General features: G+C 36.3%; 1 protein-coding gene across 7 annotated transcripts in view; it reads left to right on the forward strand.

Moving 5' to 3' along the window:
• The window catches only part of DGKB (diacylglycerol kinase beta), a 569,068-nt gene that overhangs the window by 517,070 nt on the left and 28,663 nt on the right, over positions 1-23,335 (forward strand). The window lies entirely within an intron of this gene.

Here is a 23,335-nt window from a genome sequence, read left to right on the forward strand (position 1 = left end):
ATATACTATTCATATAATACACATATACTGTATTATTATTTTGCTGTTCTGTTTTAGTAAGATTTAGTGAGACTCTACTTCCTAGATGGAGTATGGCTCACTACATTCTGGTCCTGGGACTTTTTGCAGAATACAAGATACAAGGTTGGGAATCTAAGCTCAGAAGAGAAAATCACAAAGACGGGGTGAGTCCAGAAGTGAAGCACCGTGGGCAGAAGCTTGGGTGAATTGGAAAGGGCATGTCCTGTCTAAAGGCAAGAAGGTGTACAAGGAGGGCAAGTTGGCCCAATGCTGTCAGATCATCCAAATCTCTGAAGATAGTATCAGAATCACATGTTTATGTGGAATCTACTTATTTTTAAAAATGTTATGAGACATTGAAAATTTTAGATCATAGTATGGTATGAGCCAAACAATTCTGTGACCCAGATTCAGCCCTCTGGCCAACAGTTTGTGACTTCTGCTCTCAGAAAAAATGATTTGAAGTGTCCCAAGGAAGAGAAGTTTTAAGAGGTAAGGAAAGGGATAGAAGATATTCTGATGATCCAGGGAGAGGAGATGGTTGGTGTGTGTGTCCCAAGAACAGTGTAGAACCACAGCTGCCTCCTTGGAAGAGTCCTAAAGAGGTGGAAAGACATTCTCAGCTGGAAAACATGTGAATGTATCTAAGGGGCAGAACCCAGGATGAGTCTCAGCAAGTTTCCTGAGTCCCACATACACGTGACATCAGAATGCAAGCTTGTATAACATGAACAACAGTGGCAGTGTAACACATCAAGAATGAGAGGCTGTTTTCAAATGCTCCTAGCTATTATACAATAAATGTTTAGAAGGAAAATTGGCCTTTAAGTATTTAAGATGGAATTTACTGATAAAATGGAGTAATGGCAATATGGATGCACAATTAAGTTGATTAAAAGGAAAAAATATATTTCATGAACACCTAATATGTGCAGTCACAATGACAGCTTATTCAAGTGCTCAAAGTTTTTACAAATAAAAATACATTTGCTCATATCAAAGAATTGTTACAAAATAACTAACAGAGGTGAGACACAAAAACAATTCATAGTAATACATTTCTTTTTTTTCCTTGAATTGATCCACATGAGCATAGCTCTCCATCTCATACTCTTTGATCCTGTTTTTGACATTCTTTTGTGTGTGTGGAAAATAATTACCATCTTATTGTGACAACACAAGTCTTGGCTATTTTATAATGTTCCCAAAATACTTTCTTTTAGTCAGTTGACTACGCACTTGAACCTTTTAGTTCTCATGGGCAAAGAGCCAATGAAGATTTTTATAAGACAATTTAGGCTATATTGACTCCTCACCAAATAGTAAACCCTATATTTTCTCAGCAGTTTTATATTTCCCAGTTTACAATATGTATGGAGAGGTGGTTTTATCTAACAGATTGAAGCATGGTCAGTTATTTAACCAGAGACTTCAGGATAATCATTTTCTTGCTCAGATTTTTCTATATAGATATACGTAAAAGTATGTCAGCTCACCAAGGTATTTGTAGAACTATATAGAAGAGCCGCAATAAATTAGAACAGTTGAAGCTTTGGGTAACATCAGAGGTGAACGTGGGTGCATATATTGAGCCCCTCAGTAACAAGTTTCCACGTGTTAAAATTTCATCTATCATAGCAGAGCATGTTGAATTTTTGAACAAAAGCACTGTCCTCATTTTAAAGTATAGTATGTGATTTAATATAATACAGATCAATGATTTCCATATATGTTAATTATGGAATGTTGAGAAAACATTAGTGGAAAATATTTTTAAGTACAATTGCATCAGTTCATTTCCCTCGCATCTAGCAATGTGCTTGTCAGTGAGTGCCATTTTGACTTCTATATTTTCTCAGATATATATTACTGAGAAGCTCAATTAAAATGATGAAGGGAAAAGTATTCTGTGATTAAGTAACTGGGGGAGGAGAAAATAGGGATGGCACTTAAATACTTTTTATCAGTTCTATTTGACCAGAAACTTCAGGTTATCTAAACATTACAGATTGCCAGTTGCCATCAAGTTTTTCTTTTTTCTACACCTACTGAAGTAAATGAAGACTGGACATTCTCCCAATGGTCAACAAAATACACCTCATGGAAACAGAGATGAAAATTTATGAAGCACTTTGATCTCAATTATCCCCTCTTATCTAACCTCTTTCCATTACCTACAGCCTTATAAGGTTTTCCAGGGACACTGTGAATATGATTGTGCAGGATGTGCTCTATAAAATTCGAGAAGCTGCCATTCACTTACACTAGGATGTGAATGGTGACTCCCAGGGTTATATAGTATACAGCCTGCACAGCTGGTTGTATACACTGTCCTGCAGGTTTATGGACCTCTAGGATCAGAAGCTCTTTTTGTTGTTGTTGTTGTTATTGTATCCTAGCTGGCTAACTCCTATTTAAATGCTTTAATGCTAAATATTCTGGTTTGTATGTATGTAACCTTCTCTGAACTTGGGTGAATTATTGCTGCCTTGGAATTTATTCAGCATCAGAACAGTAGAGTATAAGAATGAGAAGAAACCAAAATACATATCCATCTTTAAGTTCTGTGGATTTTGTAATTATCATTACAAAGAAAAATTCCTTATGATGATAAGGGACAGAGAGAAAGGGTTGTACCACTGTTTTTGTGTGTGTGTCCTTTAACTTAGGTGTAGAAAAATCTTAGAGTATAGAAAGAATAAACATTGGAACTTTTTTTTTTTTTTTTTTTTTGGCTACTGTTCTTTTTGATACTGGTCCCCAAGCAGAGATTATTCGCACATCTGTTGATTTTTTTTTTTCACGTTGCACACATTTGCACCTTTTTTTTTATGTTGACTGAATCACTTAATTGTAGAACATTCATTTTAATGTAAATCTTACAGTATTACATGAGTGAATGTATGAAAATAGCTTGGAACAGTTTAAATTGGGCAGAATTCTGCTTTGATCATAATGTGCCTCTTCAGCATTAAAATAAACTTGCAACATATGCTGAAAAACATGTGTAATAAGTAAGTGCCTCTTGCATGGTGACTTATCTGGAAAAAATAAATCATCATTTAATAGAATTCAAAATTCATAAAACACTTCTAACAACTAGCAATTTGATGGGATGATGATATCATATATGTCATTTTATAATGACAAGTGCCTGGCTATTTCTGACTCAAGGAAATAATTTTTATGTTTTAAAAATGGTATAAAATTTTAATTATTTTTGGAAATATTTGAAAACACAAAGCATTTAGTAGATAGGTATATAACATTTTACTATATTGTTACAGACTTACTGTTTCTGTATTCTTTTTAAAAGATACCAAAGAATGTGGCAAATTGATTACCATCTTTAGAGCATACAATAAAAATAACAAAATTATGAGTATCCTTGAATCCTGATGAGAATTGAGAAGAATTAGTAATGACAAAGGAATTTTCAACAAAAAGAATGCCTAGATAATAACAGCTTTTGCCTTAAAAAGTACCTTGGTTGATATTAGCAATTAATGACAAACATCTAAAGAATCTGTCCACCAATATTCTGAGATGTAAGGAGGAGTTGTAATATCATGGGAAGAATTCTACACACTTGCTGTATAACTGTGTGCAAATAATTTATCTTCTGACTCTCTTTCCCCACCTGTAAAATTGTATCAGTAAAGAATGCTTTTGGTTACAAGTAAAAAAAAAAAAAAATCAGCTAACAGTGGCTTAAGCATATAAGTACTATGACTATATTAAATCATGGGAAAAAGCATGGAAAACTAAACAGAGCTAGATAAATATAAGATAGTGCATACCTAAAAGATAAACCATCAAAGTTTACCTTTAAACGAAAGAAATACATTGGTCACTTCAAGAAATTTTCTATGGGAGAAGAAAAGTGGTGGACTAGAGGCAGCCTGCCTGCTCTCCGCTCCCAAGGAAAGAAGTGAAACGTGCAGGCAACTGCCTACATATGGATCTCTCATCCTGGAAGCGGCATTGTGAATTCACAGAGAAGCAATGTGGGACACTCAGTGTGGAAAAAAGGGTGATGGGGTGATAAATATAAAAAGATTAGAGAAAGTTAGGAGAATAATAGTACAATAGAGCATGGGAGCACGGTGCTTGGCATGCTCGCCTTGCTGGGGCAGTGTGGACTGAACTGCAAAACGGCACCCACCACCCCTGCAGACCTCCTACCTGCTCAGACAGGGACATGCCTGGAGTTTCTGCAGAGCTGTTGCTCTAGACAACAGGCACTGTGGGGATCAGGCAACAGCTAAAGCCAACCTGAACTCTTGGTTGCGCTGTGCCGGGTCTACACCAGGCTAGGCAGGGAGTGGACTGACTTGTGGCTTCCCTCAGCCATACCCTGGAACTTAAAGCCAGGTGCTTCACCCCTAGAGCACAGCGGGACCTGGGCACAGGAAGTGACTGGAAAGCAGCAGGCCCCGATCTGAGAGGCTCTGGGCAAACACTTTGGTGGGTTCCGGGTGGGGCATGGAGAGCTATGACCTCTGCACATCTGACCTGGCATCCATGGGACCCTTGTGCCTAAGAAGCAGGCTGCAGCTTGCTCGGCCCCAAATCTGCTTTCCAGTCCCCAGCTACCTCCAGCCTGTTTGGCCCTGACCCTGCTTTCCAGGTCGGATTGGCACCCATCTACATAGACCTTGTTTCTGGCTCAGAGTCCCTACTCAGGGGCTTTGTTTCCAGCTCTACCCCAGTCCCTGCTCTGAGACTCTCATGCTGAGGCACAGGAGGCTCCGAACTGAGAGCCTTGGGGTGGCTGCTATGGCAGGCACTGAGAGGCGGTGGAGAGCCCCATGGTCCCTAGGCTGCTAGAGCCAACACCTGCCCACCTGACTTGACATTAGTGGGACCCTGGTGCCCTAGAGCAGCTAGCTGCTTGCTTGCCCTGACTCTGCCCTCCGGGACCCCCATTACCTCCTGCCTATTTGGCCTTTACTGGCCCTCCAGGTCGGATTGGCCCACCATCTTTGCAGCCCTGCTTTTGCTTCAGAGACCTTGCTCAGAGGTTCTGCTTGGACCTGCTTCCTAGTCCCACCTCTGAGGCTCCCATGCCAGAGCCTGAGGCTCCACCCTTGTGCCTCCAGAAATCCCCCCAGGCCTGAGACACCATGGGCAAGTCTCCAGCACTGCACCTACACCCCAAGACCCTACCCCAGAGCCTCCACCATCAATTCAGGGCTGAATAAGCAGCTCCAAAGTCCAATGCCCTGCCAGAGAACCCCAAGCTCAAAGCCACCAACACACAGTGACCTGCTTTGAGCAATCACCCACATCCTGGGAACCCAACACAACTTTCTCCAGCTGCTGCAGTTACCTCTGTGGGGAGACTCTTAGTAAAGCAATCACCACACCAGCCTCAGTGAACAAAGTTTCATCCAGCTCCCAATCTGAACATCCTACAACTATCTGGAGAGTTCTCAGCAAAGAACAGGGAAAAAGAACCCTGGCAAGATGAAAAATCAAAACAGAGCAACACCCCCAAGGGATCACAATGGAGCTACAGCAGTGAACTCCAACTACAAGGGAATTGTTGAAATGACAGATAGGAATTCAGAATATGGATGGAAAATAAGCTGAATGAAATTGAAGAGAATGTTGAAAACCAACAAAAAGAAACCCAAAAAATATTTCAGGAAATTAATGAAAAAGTCACTAAAGAGCTTGACAAAATTAGGAAGGGTATAATAGAACTCAAAGAAATGAAAGAGTCTTTCAGGGATTTTCAAAATGCAGCACAAACTTTCAGCAACAGATTAAACCATGGAGAAGAAAGAATCCGAGCTTGAAGACAAGGCTATCAAGCTAACCCAATCATTTAAAGAGGCAGAGAAGAGAACAAGAGCAGAGCAATCACTTAGAGAGATATGGGACTATGTGAAGCAAACAAACATACAAATTATAGGTATCCCTGAGGGAGAAGAAAGTGCTAAACCATGGAAAATCTATTGCAGGGAATTATTGTGAAAAACTTCTCCTGTATTGCCAGAGATCCAGTCAACCAGATAGAAGATGGTCATCAAACTCTGGGAAGATAGATTCAAAACAAACAGAATATCTCCATGACACGTAGCCTTCAACCTACCCAAAGTCAAAGTGAAAGAAAAAATTCTACAAGAAGCTAGACATAAGCAACAACTGACCTACAAGGGAAAACCCATCAGGATAATAGCAAAATTCTCAGTGAAACACCTATAAGCCAAAAGGAAGTGGGGCCACATCTTCAATCTTCTTAAACAAAACAACTACCAGCCCAGAATTTTTTAGCTTGCAAAACTAAGTTTCACATTTGATGCAGAAATTGAGTCTTTTCCAGACAAGCAAATGCTGAGGGAATTCACCAAGTCCAGACCTGCCCTGTAGGAAGTACTCAGACTTGCACTATACATGGATCACAATAGATGCTCACCAGTGTAAAAATCACCAAAAGCTAAAGGTCAGAACCCAGTCATCACAATGGCTTAAGAGGTAAAACAGAATAAAAAAGTTCTACTTAATAGAAAGAACAGAAATCCACCCCCCTTATCAATTTTTTCATAAATGTGAATGGCTTGAACTCCCCACTCAAGAGACATAGGCTGGCTGAATGAATAAAAAAAATACAAGGCAATCATCTTCTATCTCCAGGAAATGCACCTAACCCACAAAGACTCATTCAAACTCAAGGCGAAGGGATGGAAAACAGTATTCCACGAAAGTGGAAGCCAAAAGAAAGCTGGTATAGCAGTTCTCATATCAGATAACATAGACCTCAAATCAACAAAAGTAAAGAAAGACAAAGATAGTCATTATATAATGATAAAGGGAACAATTCTACAAGGATACATAACAATTCTAAATATTTACGCAGCTAACACAGGTGCACCCAGATTCATAAAGCAAATTCTACTTGATCTAAAAATAAAAAGGATAAACAGCAGCACTGCAATAGCCAGGGACTTCAACACCGCTCTGACAAACAGAACAGATCTTCCAAACATAAAATAAACAAGGAAACAATAGACTTAAATGGAATTCTAGAACAAATGGGCCTAACAGTTATTTACAGAACATATTTCCTCATATTTCCATCTGATCTTTGATAAAGCAGACAAAAACATACACTGGGGAAAAGAATCTGTACTACATAAATAGCACTGGGAAAATTGGATAGCCACATGTAGAAGACTGAAACAGGATCTGCATCTCTCACCACTCACAAAAAACTAATTCATGGTAGATAATAGACTTAAACCTAAGGCATGAAGCCATACTAATTCTAGAAGAAAATGTTGGCAAAACTCTGATAGACATTTATGAAGAAGACCCCCAAAACAATCACAGTAACAAAAATAAATAAATGGGATCTGATCAAATTAAAAAGCTTCTGCACAGCTATGGAAACAATTATTAGAGCAAATGGACAACCTACAGAATGGGAGAAAATATTTGCATGCTATACATCAGATAAAGGGCTGATAACTAGAATCTATAATGAACTCAAGCAAATCAGCAAGAAAAAAATCAAGCATCATTAAAACGTGGGCAAAAAACATGAACAGAAACTTTTCAAAAGAAGGTAGACTAATGGACATCACATATGAAAAATGCTCAACATCTCTAATCATCAGGGAAATGAAAATAAAAACCACAATGAGATATCACTTAACACCAGTGAGAATGGTTTTTATCAAAAAGTCTCAAAATGACAAATTCCGGTGTGGATGCAGATAGGAACAGTCATACACTGTTGATGGGACTGCAAACTAATACAACCTCTGTGCAAAGCAGTATGGAGATACCTCGAAGAACTCAAAGTAGAACTACCATTTGATCCAGCAATCCCACTATTGGATATTTACCCAGAGGAAAAAAAAGATATTCTATAAAAAAGAAATATCCACTCAAATGTTTATAGCAGCATAATTCACAATTGCAAAGATGTGGAAACAACCCAAGTGCCCATCAATACATGAGTAGATTAATAAATGTGGTATATGTATACCAAGGAGTATTACTCAGCCATAAAAAAGTGATGAACTAATATCTCTTGTATTAACCTGGATGGAACTGGAGACCATTCTTCTAAGTGAAGTATCACAAGAATGGAAAAACAAACACCACATGTACTCACTGTTAAATTGGAACTAATCGATCAACACTTATGTGCAATAAGTGGAAATAAATTCATCAGAAATCAAGCAGGTGGGGGAGAACAGGGGTTAGGTAAATTCATACCTAATAGGCACAATACACACACTATCTGGGTGATGGGCACACTTATAACTTTAATCCAAATGGTACAAAAACAATTTATGTAACCAAAACATTTGTACCTGTGTAATATTCTAAAAAAGGACATTTTCTATGAAATCATGAGCAATATTTTTGTTCCTATCTAGTACTGATTGTAAACCAAATTTAAAGGTGAGTCTATTCTTCTTTTGGAGCCCCTTATAGAAGACTATGAGGAAAGTTTCACGTGTACTTAAAGGAATACATTATTACTAATTCAACATATGCTTATTGATTGCTCCCAGGTTATGCATTTGAGAATCCAAAACAAAACAACAAACTCCAAAGCAACATAATATGCGATTCTCTTCCTTAGAAATTTTAAATTAATTTGGAAATGGTGTTCACATCTGCAGATATATATTCTCTAAGCAGTCCTCTCTGGAAAGACCTCTGTGTGACTGTCCCACCGAGCCCACAGTATCAACACATCCTAAGCCAATCTTATCATGTTTTCTACTTTCCCACTTGTTTTCCCCCAGTTGTTTTTTTTTTTTTTTTTTTTTTCCAGTTTAGTTGGTAGCGTCACCATCAGCTTGTCTCACAGGCCTGAACGTGGGTGGGCATGCTTATACCTTGTAACACTCCCACCTACCTGTTCATGGTGCTGTCAGTTCTACCTCCTAAATGGCTTTCACTCTCTTGCACCTGGTCACAGCCTTAACTCCCTGTTATCTCTCACCAGGAATATTTCAGTGCTTCTCTAAGGGATCACCTTGCTTATTACCTTATTTTCTTCCTATCCATCTGCAATGGTCTGAATGTTTGTGCCCTACCCCCCAAAATGCATATGTTGAAATCTTAACCTCCTAGGGGATGATAGTAGGAGGTGGGACATTTGATTAGGTCATGATGGTGGCGCCCTCATAATTGCGATTAATGCTCTTAGAAAAGGGATCCCACAGAAATCCCTTAAACCTCTCACCTTGTGACATTGCAGTAAAAAGATAGCCATCTAGGAAGCAGACCCTCACCAGACACTGTTGTCACCTTGATGTTGGATTTCCCAGCCTCTACAAATGTGTGAAATAAATTTCTGTTGTTTATTAGTCACCCAGTTTATGGCATTTTTTTGTAGCCACCTGAGTGGACTATGATATCATCTTCTACAACTTCCTAAATGTTCTTTTTAAAATGCAATGTAACCACTTCTCTACTTACCGTAGAAATCTTAACTGCACCCCGGTCAACTGCAGGGAAGATTCAAGCTCTCAGGCAAGGTTTATAAGGCCCCTCATGACTGAGTTCTCATTACCTCATTTCTCACAACTCTTTAGGCTTTCTCTAAAGCCTTTCCATCCCAACTCTCCCGACAACCAACGACCATCCACAGAATTAAACACTCTCCCTTTTTGGCAATACAACATTTTTTTTTATACTTCAGTGCTTTCAAGGAGACTAATTTCTTTTAGGTTAGGAACTGTGACTTTTTGCATCCATCTCAGTCACCTTCCAGAGTACCTGGCATGTATTGATCTCTCGAGCATCTATTGGTGCTCCAAGTAATTCTGTTGGATGAAGCAAATATACATGAATGAAGAAATTATATATAATATTATGAAACAATGTGTATGATATAACAAAATGAATATGGAGTTAAAATTTAAGCCAGAAAAATAAAAATTCTAGTCAAAATACCTAATCAAGAAGGAACAAAAAGAGACAATTGGAAAGTCATAAAAGCTATGTAAAAATGAGGACTACTTTTATGGGTAAAGTTGAGGAGAAATGAGAATTGCACTAAAGTATTCATAGCGATCATGCTCTGCAATGAGGAGCTGTCATATAGTCCACTAGGTGATGAGATAGCCAAAGTGAAAAGTGATATGTATCATTTTTTAACTGCTAAGTCTTGCCCTCTGGGGGCAACACTATGTGAATTTTTGATTCTCTGGTTGCTGCCTCACACTGTAGATTAAGTACCAAAGGCATCATACATATATTGTATTTTTATATAACATTTAGCAGAGGGCTGGTGACATAAGAGAAAGCATTAAAGAAGAATTGTTATTAAACTGAGCCTTACAGGACTAACAATTTAAATAGCAGAGGAGGTAAAACTTTCTGTGTTGTTGTGTGATGGCAATCAGGCCTCTTTAAGGAATAGAAAATAATTTGGAGAAGGTCTGAAAGTTGCATAGAGGACTATTGGAAATAAAGTTGTGATTATAAATAGATTAATGGCAAGGTTCTTGCTCTTTAAGAAATACAAATCAATTAAAGGTATCAGTGAAGGAGAATGACATCACTAAAGTATATTGAGGACGATGAATCTGGCTATGGTAAGAACCGGAAGTCACGTCACCCAGGAGTCATTCAGTTTCAAGTTAGAGAAACCCAACTCAACTGGCTAAACAAAACTAGACCTTTATTTAAGAAAAAAATTAAATATTTAAATTTAGAATGACTTTAAAAGATACAAAGTGGATACATTTGTTCATATAACTGAGCAATCCAGGACTAGGTTCAGAATGGCTGAATACAAGTACTCAAACAACAAGTACTCAAACAATTTAGTAACCAGAATGACTCCTCCCATGAAGTGGGAAGTTGGCCTCTAGGAGCTCCAGGCTTGTGGCCAGTTCGGAACCTACAGTGAAATGTGAATTATCTCCTTTCCAATTATTGTAGTGAGGGTCTTTGTTTATGCCTTGCTCACCACTATATACTCAGCACCCAGCCTAGTAACTGATATGTGTGATTTTAATATATTTCTTTAATTTTTTTTTGTTTTAACACTTGTTTTTATAATTTCTGAGATTGTTATGAGCATGTGGTAAATAACAAATGTCTTGTTTTGCAAAATTGTTCTTCAGAGAGCTAAGAAATTGTATACTTTGTTATCATTACTACTTTTATTTCAGAAATCATAAAGCAGTAATATCATAAAATAATCGTATTAAATTAATAACCAAATAAAGAGCTTCATTAAAGTGGGCTGCCACCAGCCCAGTTATAGTCCAGCTTTGTTCTACTTACTAATTGAATCCTACTGAACTTTCTGGTTTTACTATGCCTTACACCTAGAACACCTGGGTATCATCTATTTGTCCCCATTCCTTGTGGAAATAAGACCAGTCTGGATCTTATTTCTGCTTCTGGCTTCACAGTGAGTCCAATCCTGGCCCATGCAGCCTGCAGCGTGATGACCTAGTTTCTCTATCCCTCTTTGATATCATGGTGTGATGCTCATATTCTGCCCCTCTCCTGAGGTGTCCAGCCTAATTACATTTCCCATTCATCTGACCCAAATGTTTTCTTAGATCATACCTTTTTTATTTGTTCTTTTGTTCTTCTATTCTTCTTTTCTATTCTGCATTCCCTACCACTTAAATATTTGTAGTCATAGGTCTTCCATCTGAGCCCCACCACTTTCAATTAGTTTACCTCCAAATTTTTTTCAAACTGTACCCATGGAAATGCTGATCCATCAAAAGTGTAGCATTCACAGAGTTCATAATTGCATTACTTCTACATCCAGTGTATTTAGTCTGGGAGAGAAAGAAAATGAGCAAGAGAATTACTGTGAAAGTGACTGAAAGAAGGGATTTAATCACAAAGTAAGATCAGTACCATTCCTCCTTTAAAGGCAGGGTAACTGGGTTCCAGAAATATTAAATGGCTTGCCTGAGTTTGCCGTTGTAGCTAAGTCAAAAGTTAGGACTGAAAATCAGAGCTTCTAAGACATGTTTGAGTTTAGTTCTTTGCACTTAGACCTGCTATTTGGCATAACCAAGCCAAATGTTAAATATTTAAATATTTCCATACAGTTGGCCCTGATCTTTTAGGTTACCCATGTCCATGACATCCCAGACTTCTGCAGATCCAGCAATTACAGAGTCCAGGCCTCTAGACCTTGATTCCTTGCAATAAGTAGGGTCTACTCTGATTGGCTAGTGCTCTTGATGACTGCGAAATAATTTATTATCTCCCCTACTTCAGTACCATCATGGTGGCAATTCACACATGACCAGAAACGTGTCGATAACAACTACATTTTTTTAATCAGTTTGGCAGCCAGGAAAAGATCAGGCAGGCTTATTGCTTATTATAAAAGATCAAAGTTCTGTAAGCTAGGGGTTCCTCTTCTATAATGCATCACACTGTGTGTACAGGTACCTCCTGGACCTCTTTGTTTCACCCCATGGAAATGGGAGTTCTAAGGCCTAATTCAAATGTCGATACTCTGGCTACTGCTATTGTTATCATTAATAAAGTCTTACGTTTCTGACCCAAGAAACTCATGTCTTCCGCCAGCTTCAACAAAACTGTGGCAGCTAACATGTTCGCTTTCAAGAAAGGTAAAAGCTCAGATGTTTCACTCCTTGACAACTTGTATCCATTTCCCTAGGAAAAGTTTCTCTTCTTACCAAAGTTCTCGCTAGACCTCTGCTTTCTAATTTTTTCTTAATACTTTCACCACTAGGATTCAAAATTCCTTCTTTTCATTGATGATGCATGCAGAACAGATTCTTTTCATTTGTAGCTCAAATTAACACTCAGGCCTGAATCTGTTTAGTCTCAAATGCTAGTTTCAGTCTTTTGTTGAGATAAAGAAAAGAACTGAATAGATGTGGAGGTCAACTCTGAAACTTCACTGAATAATTCAATTATTTGACCCTATCCCCACACACTTTGAGCCCATAGGTATGAATTTATCCATCTAAAATGAGTCCCTAGACTCATTTTTCATGGGCAGATCAGCCTATTTCATACCTGATGACCTTAGTTAGGTGGCCTATATCAGAAAGAAGTTATGATTCCATTTGGAGCATTTGCTCAAAAATATCAACCTTTCCACTGGATGAATGCCAGTGAGCTTGTCAAACAGAAATCGCTAGTAGGTATTCTTTGAAATGTGCATCTCAGCTATACAATTGTTATTTGAGAAACAGACCTTTCTAATAATATTTTTCCAATGAAGTTGATATTCATTCTGCATTTTTACCTAACAGAAAAAAAAAATATTAGAAAGGTTCTGTACAGGAGCTTTAAACTATCTGGTAAAAGTGGTGATCAGTCCAAACACATTAAAATTCTATTTTCCTTTACAAGTGTTTGCTACAGATGACCCCCACTGATCTTAAATATATTTCTGTATCTGTAACTGAATAGAGGTTTTCCGTACAGCATGTTCTAATGGCACTCTGGCCTTTAGCCAACAAGGCACTGAATAAGGCTATTTTTAAAATACAGAAACTGGGAACAGCTGCAGCAATCAAATTTGATAAAAACAGAGAGGAACTTTGCTTTTTTTTTTTTTTTTTTAACGGTTTGTCCGAGTTTAGTCTTCTTTCATAGAACTGCTTTTGTTCTGTTGTATGAAGGGCTACAAGACCAATACAGTAAAGCCCTTTTAAACAAATAACCTCTAAAAAAAATATGACTAAATAGAATAATTTTTCTTTGTACCAAGAGTTTTTCATTGCAATAAAAACTATTAAAAAGGGGATATGTCTCTTGTAAGAGGAGGTAGAAGAATGAGATATATTGGCAAAGTTTGTACCACAAAAGATATTTCAGCTTTCCTCACCTCCAAAAAAACTTCTTGAAAGGCAAAGTAAGTAAAGTCCTTAGTTTCTCAGTGTTGGAAATCTGAAAGTCTTCATTTGAACTTCTCTTAGGTTTCTAAGGGTTGCTAGGGGTATAGGTACTTTTTAATGTTTCATTTCTACTTTTCACATTATTGTTAGTCATGAATGTTGTAGTATTTTCTAAAGCTGGATTAATATCAGTGAAGTTCTTTTGTAAAGATAAACTGACATGCTTTTTAAAATGCAAAGGAAAACTTTTTCACAGAGACTTTTTGTATTTATCTGAATCCCTCAACATGTCTATATACAAGGGCTTATTCTTTTTTTTTTTTTTTTTAATTCAGTCTCTCTGGAAACTTGTCAGTACATGATTAATAAGTGCCATGAGGTGACTAGATACTGAAACTGTCCTATACAGTAGTGGGTTGCAAGTTCTCTCTTCTAAATGATTTCATGTGTAGAGTGGATTTCTCTGCTAGCTTCGTAATTGATGTGACAAAGGAGATTATATTTCTTACAAGTATTTACAAATGGAATTAATGTAGAAATTCCATATAAATAAAACTACTTATGTCAATGTTAATTCAATTTGGTAATCCAACACGGTGATATAATTATTTTTCTGTAGATATAAGGTCATGAAATAAAATTAACTTAATGCATAAGAAAGGGGGAAAAGGGGAATATATGCAAAATACAAGTATTCAGGTGTATACTAAACTATCTTACTTGTTAACAGGTAGTTTATTGGATATGGTGGTATGTCCATCCACAGTCTGTTATATGCTTAAACAATGATAAATTAACCAGAATCTGTTCTGACTTGAAGAATGCTTTCTTCAAGGCATTGATGAGTCAAGAACTGTCCCTCTTTAAATGGTGGGGCAATGATGATACGAAGTATGTTTAGAGTTTGAGACAGTAAGAGTCCCTGTTCAGTTCATGAGCAAGGGATCCTTAGTACTGCAGTACAGTAAAACTACTTAAACACACACTGTTCTAAGCAGAAACTATGACATTCCAGTTGTGCAGAGCCTTGAACTCAGCAAGTTTTCAAGAGTTCTCTGGCAAGACACCGGGCTTCATGATATAGTCCTATATTTTACTGGTGCCAGAAAGTTCTAAATGAAGGTTGCCAGGATTTAATTTTATTTAGTCGTGTAGCCTCTTCTCTGAAGACAAATTGCCAGGGGAGTAAGATTTACTTCTGACCAGCAATGCTTTAATGCTCAATAACCCCCAATATAATAGAGTCTTTCAATCTCTTGCTAGAAGTATTGTATTTATATGTAACCAGGATAGATTGGATACCAATCCAAGCTCTGTTATACAGGGAAAAGTTTAGTGTAAATCACTATTCCCCATCATTATGCTTTGTCCTTATTTTAATTTTCGGCATTGAGTTTATGAATCCAAACTCATTACCATGTTTTTACAGTTTTATTGTTTTTCACATGTTTTTTCACATTTCATTGAAACTAAAATAAAGGGACAGTAGAAACATCTCATTGTAGTTAGTCTATAATATATTTCAAGGAAACAACTGATTTTCGTAGTGCTTCTGGATATTGAATGTAAAGACTACTTAGTCATATGCGAAATAATATTCACTCATTCTCCTATAATATTAGATTTTAATTTTGGTATTTTTGTGTGTGTTTTCCTTTTAATTGCTGAAGCTGCTTGATTGTTAGGAGATAAGTGTTGGTGATCTCCCTGGTGACTTCATCCCCTTAGCTGGCATCAGCGTCAGGGTGCAGGATGCCCTTCCAGAAGCTATTCAGGATTTGCTGACATCAGCCTTCATTCATGAGCACTTGCTTTGTTTAGTGATGGCACTAATATGAGGAGACACGTGAAGTAGCTTGGTTTATAGAAGAGGGCAGAAGAGGCATGGTGCTGTGAAAACATTCCCACACACACTAACGGCTCATTCACACAGAAAACAAGTGGGAGCCTTCAGTCCCTTCACAAAGCTTAACAGGAACAAACTGACTCAAGAATCCAGAAGCAGCAGTGCTCATACTCACCACTGGCTTGTGCTCATAAACTTTCCGCTTACATTGACTGATAATATACATTGCCCGTCGCAGCAATGGAAAGTCTTTAAACTGGTTCTCTATGGGTCTTCTGAATGAAATACTTGTGATTTATTTGGTTGTGTGTCCCACGGTGAAGCTCCCTTTTCAAATATGCTGTATTGACTTGCAGGTCCTGAACTGCTTTGATCACAATAGGGAAGTTGTTGACAATATGCCATACTGTGATTTCTGGTCTTTCTTTTTTAAAAGACCCATTTATGGAAGTTCAGAATTTTAGAATAAAAACACATAATGCTATAGTCAGCTCTGGCTGGTTGTTTTCAAAAACCAGATGGCTTTAAAGAGATAATCAAATCCATTCTTTAAAAGTCATTTTTAAAGTCAAGCATGTGATTCCACTATGAATATATATGTGTGTGTGTGTGTGTGTGTGTATACGAATTTCTGTGTATATACATTCAACCCCCATTTTTCATATTTCCAAAGGAAATGGGATATTTCATATTGTTAGATTTTCCAAATAACTCAGGTTAATCCATTCATGTACCAGACTCTAATATTTTTAGTTTTTACTTAACTATTTTGGTTAAAAATCTATCTAAAAAGTATTTTGCTTTTTTTGGTCTTCTTTTTTAAAAAATTATTTATTTTTATTGACACATTATAATTGTACATATTTATGGGGTGCAATGTGATGTTTCATTACATATCTATGTCAAAGAATGATCCAATCAAGGCAGTCAGTGTATCCATCACTTCATGTATTTATCATTTCTTTGTGTTGAGAACATTTAAAAGACTTTCCTCCAGCTATTTTTTAATATGCAGTATTTTACTGTTAACTCTATTCATCCTATGGTGCAGTAGAACACTAGAATTGATTCCTCCTATCTAACTGTACCTTTGTAACCATTGAGCAACATCTCCCCATTATCTCCTCTCACCTCCCTTCCCCAGTCCCTGGTCTGTGGTAACCACTGTTATACTCTCGGCCTCTGTGATATCAACTCTTTGTTTTGTGTGTTTGTTCATTTGTTTGCTTAGATTCCACGTATGAGTGAGATCATTTGTTTTTTGTCTTTCGATGCCTGGCTTATTTCACTTAACTTGATGTCCCCCTATGTTGTCTCAAATGATAGGATTTTATTCTTTTCTAAGGCTGAATAGTATTTCATTGTGTATATATATATATCACATTTTCTTTATCCATTTATCTGTTGTTGGATAATTAGACTGATTTCATATCTTGACTATTGTAAAGAATGCTGAAATAAACATGGGAGTACTGCTATTTCTTCAACATCCTGAACTCAATCTCTTTGTATATACACCCAGTAGCAGGATTGTTGGATCATATGGTATTTATTAATAGTTCTATTTTTAATTTGTCAAGGAATGTCTATATTACCCACTTAATAGCTGTGTTGCTACTGTGTTCTCTAATCTATATGTGCCTCTGACTTTTAGATTTACATCCATACCCCTCATTACCTGTACAAAAAACTAATGCAGTACTAACGATGTTCAGGAAAAGATTTATAAAGTCAAAGGCAAATTTTACTGTAAAATAGGGTTTCTTACCACTTTGGTGAAATCTACTGACTTCTCAGACTAATGTTTTAAAATTCATAAAATAAAATATACAGGCTAAAAAAGAAAGTAATATGTGATTTCTTATTAACAAACTAAATTTAAACTAGCAGTTCAATAGTTATAAAATTTCAATATAATAATGAATATAAATAGCATTTTGAAATATATACAAATAAAAATGTAAATAAAATGAAATTTAAAGTATTATTTTATAGAGACTACTGATGATATTTAGGGGTAGTGATTAATTAAAATTTAGTACTATTTTTTAAAAGGAAATATTGTAATACCTATAATGTGATATGGAAATACCTGTGATACCTATCAGTGAGAAAGTCCCAGGTATTGCTCCTACAACCATGGTTTCTTGCCTAAATTTATACTTGAAAAGTAATGCTTAATTTCAATTACATTTTTGCTTGTGTTGCCTGTGTTTTGAGGTCTTGTTTAAAAAGTCCTTGGCCAGCCCAATGTCATAAAGCATTTCCCCTATGTTTTCTTTTAGTAGTTTCATAGTTTTGGGTTTTACATTTAAGACCTTAATCCAGATTTATTTGATTTTTATGCATGGTGTGAATCGGGGGTCTAGTCTCAGTTTTCTACATATGGAAATTCAATTTTCTCAGCATCATTTATTGAAGAAACTATCCTTTCCCCAGTGTGTGCTCATAGCATCTTTGTCAAAAATAAGTTTGTTATAGGTGTTTTAATTTATTTCTGGACTTTTTATTCTCTTCCATTAGTCTGTGTGTTTGTTTCTATCCTAGTACCATGGTATTTTGGTTACTATAGTATTGTAGTACATTTTGAAGTCAGGAAGTGTGATGTCTCCAATTTTGTTCTTTTTTGCTCAGTATTGTTTTGGATATTCAGGGTCTTTTGTCATTTCATATGAATTTTAGGATTTTTTTTATTTACGTGAAGAATGTCATTGGTATTTTGGTAAGGATTGCATTAAATCTGTAGATCACTTTGGGTAGTATGGACATTTTAATGATATTAATTCTTCTAATTCATGAACATGAGATATTTTTCCCTTTTGTATGTGTGTGTCCTCTTCATTTCTTTCATCAGTGTTTTGCAGTTTTCATTATAGAGATCTTTCACTTCTTTGGTTAAGTGTATTCCTAGATATCTTACCTTTTCTTTGCAGCCAGGGTAAACTAAATTATTTTCTTGATTTCTTTTGCAGATAGTTCACTGTGAGCCTATATATATACATATATATATATATATATATACACACACACACATACCCTCTCCATTCCCTCTCTCCTTTGTTAATAGACCTACAATTGTATACTATATTCCTTTAGGTGTCAAAAGCGTGCTTTTATATTTACCTACTTGTACTGTGGAACACAGAGTCCACAGTAATACATTTTTGCCATTGTTATCTCTACGCACCCCCTTTTTAAATTCACATTTTCTAATTTATGCAGATCAGGGAAAACAGCTATTTATGCTTGTGAGAAGCACATCTAAATTAGGAATCAATGGAAAATAGATGGACATGTTGAAGAATATTTGAACTGTTCACTTTGGTGGATGGAATTCACATATATCTTGGCTTTTTAAAGTGTATTCTGGATCCTCAGGCAGGTTTCAAATCATTGCTAGATAAAGGAAGCAACACTGGAATGCATACAATCTACAGAAGGTACAACTCCCTAGCTAGCTTGGTCTTACCGTCGTCAAATAAGGACTTAGTAAGTGGCAATATAATTAGCAATTTATGCTGATTACAAAATGCCCCTGCAGAGTCCATGAGTGTACTTCTACCTGGCCTCCCACAGTGGTGCAAAATGTTGCTGGACACCATGCATCAAGGGGTTTGTCCTGCCCTGCTCCACCTCCCCTCCCCCTTTCCTCAGTACACACTATATTCTACGAAATGCTGCAACCCACATTCAGTCTGTGTGTGATGCATCCTCTTCTGTTCCTTCACATATGGCAGTCTGAGACAATTACATAATGAGACATATTATCAGGGCATAACTGTCAAAAATGAAGAGACTAAGCTATGAATAAATATTACCCACTTAATAGCTGTGTTGCTACTGTGTTCTCTAATCTATATGTGCCCCTGACTTTTAGATTTACATCCATGCCCCTCATTACCTGTATAAAAAACTAATGCAGTACTAATGATGTTCAGGAAAAGATTAATAAAGTCAAAGGCAAATTTTATTGTAAAGTAGGGTTTCTTACCACTTTGGTGAAATCTACTGACTTCTCAGACTAATGTTTTAAAATTCATAAAATAAAATATACAGGCTAAAAAAGAAAGTAATATATGTGATTTCTTATTAACAAACTAAATTTAAACTAGCAGTTCAATAGTTATAAAATTTCAATATAATAATGAATATAAATAGCATTTTGAAATATGTACAAATAAAAATGTAAATAAAATTAAATTTAAAGTATTATTTTATAGAGACTACTGAAGGTATTTAGGGATTGTGATTAATTAAAATTTAGTACTATTTTTTAAAAGGAAATATTGTAATACCTATAATGTGATATGGAAATACCTGTGATACCTATCCGTGAGAAAGTCCCAGGTATTGCTCCTATAACTATGGTTTCCTGCCTAAATTTATACTTGAAAAGTAATGCTTAATTTCAATTACATTTTAGTGAAAATAAAGTTATATTTTCCTACACTCAAATTCACAGACCCTGTGTTAAGAATTCTGCTCTGATATGACCCACTTTTGATGGTTTTACTAAGTTTTATTTTCCCTCTGAAGCACCTCTTCTAGACTTTCTATTTTAAATATGAAAATACCTAATTGAAAAGATTTTCTTGCCTCTGTTATCCCCATGGAGATATTTGGAAGACATGTTAACTATTTCAGAAACCTACTATTTTCCCCTTCAAAAGTATGCCTCATTACATTGAATTGAACAAATCAATATATTCCTTTAGATAGGCACATATACATCTCAAGATCACAGTGTCAGGATTTCTCAATGCTTGACATATGACTCTTGAAGGTAGAGCTGACCCCCACCTGGATCTCCAGGTATGGTTGCCACTTCTGCCTTCGTATATACGACTACTCTTGCTCACACGCAACAGAGCCAACTAGAATGCAATGATTGAACATAATATTGAATGTTAAGCTGTTCTAGTTTATTTTATAATAAAGTTTTTTGGAAACTTTGCTGTTCCATGATAAATAACAAATGGATTGTGGTAAACCTCATAGTACACAAGTGTGGTGAGACTCCATGGTTAAGAACAGCTGTTCTAACATGGACACATATACTGTGAAATTAGTGCTCGAACATTATATCTTGCAGGCATAAAAACACCATTTAGCATTTATGGCAGAAGTACTAAATTCAAAACCTCAATGATTTGAAAGAGTTCATATTTCGCTTAAGCACAGGTTGGCAAACTCTTAATCTAAAGGTCCAGATAGTAAATATTTTTGGCTTTGTGGGCCATCTGGTCTCTACTCTGCCATTGCAGTATGAAAGTCAACATAGACAGGACCTAAATGAGTGAGTGTGGCTATGTTCCAAGAAAAACTAATTTATGGACACTGAAATTTGAATTTCATATAATTTTCAGATGTCATAATATATTATGCCTTTAAAATGTTTTTCTACTTTTTAAATATATAAAAATCATTCTTATTTCATAAGCCATACAAAAACAGGCAGTGGGTTGGCTTTGGTCCATGGGCCATAGTTTGCTACTTCTGTTAAATATATTATAAAATCAATAGCCAGGTAGCAAACCAATTAAATAGGTTAATCTAATTGGTAAGAACATCCAAAGGAGAGCTGCACTTAAAATAAATTTTAGCTAGAATGTGAGGTGAGGAAGTCTTCGACATTTTCAGATGATACCACATACAAGCACAGAATTCAAAATTATATGGATAGAAACTCTCTTTGTCTGAAATCAATCAGGACCTTAATCTCAAAGCTAACAGGTAGGAGGCATTAATTATGTGTACACATTGCAGATTGTGTTGCATCAAAAGATGTGGAAGTGTTATGGGAGCAAATTTGTGCAGCACAAATTTAGAATTTCTTTTTTTCCCCCCTGAACACCTAATTAGAAGGAATATGGTATTTATTTACCTTTGCCAGAGTTACTAACATTCCACTATTCCCATACTATTATTTATGTCAGCAAGAACATAAAAGTTTAAAAACCTAGGTCTTCTAAATCCATGAAAAATGGATTTAGAGCTTCATTACTGCTTATTAATGGCAGAATTGATTTTCAGGGCATTTTTGCAGGGAGAAAAAACAAAGACAAATTAAAAGAAAGAAAAAAATCAGAAGGAGGGTGGTAGACAGTAGCAATATGGTGTGGGTATAGACAAATCCCTGTGATTCATGAAAAAGTTAGGGCTCACAGATTAACTCTGTCGTGAGAAAGTGTTTCATTTCTTATAGAATAGTTCCTATCAACAAGCTTCAGATCACTACAAAAATTAGCACGAAATTTCACCTCTTTAGGAATCAGGCAGTGCAAAATGTACAGCATTAAATGTGAACTCTAATCCTGTGGTCGTGGTCGTGGTGGTGGTGGTGGTTGTTTTATAAATATCACCAGGCACATCTGGGACTTTAGTGCTTGCCACAATGTCGTTTTCTGGTTGACATATATCTAAGAAATGCGTATATTAACACCCAGGCTATAGAGCCAAGCACATTTTAGTGCCGGCTACAGCTGAAAGAATATGTTTCCATTCCTTGTCCATCTGTTCTTGGCAACATAAATTTAAACTAGAAATGCAGAATAAGTTTCATGAGAAATAAGTCTAAATAGGATTTAGAACAGCAAGGTGGATGCTCTAAGTTATTATGACTTGTATACATTTGATTTTGTAGCTACAAGATTGCTTTTCCTTGCAAGTAATCTCATTCTGCGGCTTAAAGTTAAAAACTAATAGTTTTTTTTTTTATCATTCACTTAAAAAATATAGTGGTTTGGTCACACGTTCTCAGTGCCTATATTAAATTTTCTAATGATCATGGGGCTAATGAACTTTGAGATTTCAAAGCACTATTTGCCACCACACAGCTGAACTACAATGAAAAGGAATCATTAACATCTCTGCTCTCCACGCTAAAATGGATTAATTAATGAGGAGTAAGGACTTTCTGTACAAAATGGATTCCATGCAAAACAGATTTGCTTGTTTTTTTATGAGTCCAACTTCAGCTATGACCAGCTATTACATAATTATCTTATGTCATAATCATACCTCCTACTATATGCTAACCCCCCAGCTTTTTCTGCAACTAAAACAATATGAAATTATTTACTTACCTTTGCAAATACACAAAAGTTACATAGGAATATTAAAATTAAAAAGAACCATATATGTGTACCTAGACTCCTGCCTCCAAATCAGGGGTCCTGGCACTCTGAGCGGATAGGTGAGCAGATGGGCTCACTGTGTCTTGGGGCAGGACTGCCTAGGATTCTACTGATGCGAGTTCAACACATGCTTTCTGAGTGCAAATCTGCAGGTTGGAAAGGGACCTTGAAGATCATACGGTGTGGTGGTGGTGGTGGCTGTTGTTTTGTAAATATCACCAGGCACACATCTGGGACTTTAGTCCCAATCTCCATCCCTATATAAGAAACATTTCTATGATTTTTTATAAAGTCTGTCCCTTTCATTTGATTTATCAAATGTAGCATAGAGCATCAAAGTTTTTGGTTCAAATTTTGTCTCTGTCACTTCCTAGGTATGTGAATATGAATAAAGTCATTAATGTCCCCAGTTTTCAGCTTCTATATCTGTAAATGAAGATAATCATATTTATCTCAAATTTGTTTTAAAAGGGAGCAAATGAGTTAAAATACAGAAAGTG

Source organism: Eulemur rufifrons, chromosome 29 (genome assembly GCF_041146395.1).
Source record: "Eulemur rufifrons isolate Redbay chromosome 29, OSU_ERuf_1, whole genome shotgun sequence".
Classification (NCBI taxonomy): domain Eukaryota; kingdom Metazoa; phylum Chordata; class Mammalia; order Primates; family Lemuridae; genus Eulemur; species Eulemur rufifrons.